We start from the raw sequence: 1,612 nt of genomic DNA on the forward strand, positions 1-1,612 counted from the left end.
AGTTGTCATGTCTTAAAATACACACAAGCTTAATATTAGGTGGGGAAGGAAACATACATATTAACACCAAAGAAAATGTAAAACATAACCAAAATTAATTGCATTAATGGGGATTAATTCTGGATGGTAGGATAATAGGGGACATCATCTTCATATTTTTCAGTATTTTACAAGTTTTTTTGTTATTGTTTTTACAATAAGCATTCTTTAATGTACATGGTCATGTCTATTTTGGAGAGAGAGCAGGGCAATGGAAAAAAGTCTTGGCATGTGTCAGACTGACATGAATGCAAGACCTGTTCAGCCCCTTACTGGCTGGATGACTCCTCTGAACCTAACTTGCAAACTCACAGGGTTTCTGTGACGTCTAAAAGATACAAAAGCAAACGTAACTGTCCCTAGTGAGTAGTAGGCAGTGAATTGCCCCCTTCGCCTCTAAAATGGAAGTAGGAAGGCGCCACCCAGTGGCCTCTCCAGGTGCCAGCCTCCTTCCACCGGGCCTGGTGCAGTTTCCCCCGTGGCCATACGCTGGGGCCACCTCCTTTAAGGCTGCATCTCGGAAGAATTAAGAATAAAGAGCAATTATAGAACAGATAATGGGTAATCGGTTAATTAGCATTTCAGGGATAAGGTAAGAGGAAACTCAAATCCCCCAGTATAAATGAACGGCAGACTGTGTCAAAAAGATGCAGCTCATTGCTGTGAATTGTGTAAGACTGTTGAATCACAGACCTGTACCTCTGGAACAAATAATACATTATATGTTAAAAAAAAAAAAAAAAAAAAAAAAGATAGAAGGGGGGGAAGAATGAAGGGGGGGAAATCAGAGGGGGAGACGAACCATGAGAGACGATGGACTCTGAAAAACAAACTGAGGGTTCTAGAGAGGAGGGGGTGGGAGGATGGGTTAGCCTGGTGATGGGTATTAAAGAGGGCACGTTCTGCATGGAGCCCTGGGTGTTATGCGCAAACAATGAATCATGGAACACTACATCAAAAACTAATGATGTAATGTATGGTGATTAACATAATTAAAAAATTAAATTTAAAAAAAAATATGCAGCTCATAAAAAGGCTTCACTCCGAACCTGAGGCGGCTTTCCCTTCCCAGCTTGTCTGTGTTTTTGCTTTCTCCTCTGGTCTTTCTAAAGCCATTATTCCTCCTCTCCCTGCCTTTCCCTTCCCCTGGCACTGTAGTTTCCTTTTCCTATTGCCCATATTCCTACTTTCCATTTTTCCCCCCTATTTCTCCATTATCTCTCCCCTTGATTAACTGAGCAGTTTGGGGTTTGTAATCTTTATTTTAGTATCAAGGTAATGGAGCCTTTTTATACCCAAAAATATTTGAGCCTTTTGCTATAAAGAATGCATATTAACAGGGCACCTGGCTGGCACAGTCCGTTTGTGTCCCACTCTTGATTTCGGTTCAGGTCATGATCTCAGGGTTGTGAGGTCGAGCCCTGCATTGGGCTCTGTGCTCAGCGGGAAGTCTGCTTGAGGATTCTCTCCCTCCTCCTTTTCCTCTCCCCCTTCTCTAAAATAAAGAATGCATAGAACATAAAAGTATTTTATTTGAGTTGGTGGTAAGTCACAGAAGGAAAGCCTCCCATTG

Source organism: Phoca vitulina, unplaced genomic scaffold (assembly GCF_004348235.1).
Source record: "Phoca vitulina isolate PV1807 unplaced genomic scaffold, GSC_HSeal_1.0 scaffold29, whole genome shotgun sequence".
NCBI classification, from domain to species: Eukaryota; Metazoa; Chordata; class Mammalia; order Carnivora; family Phocidae; genus Phoca; species Phoca vitulina.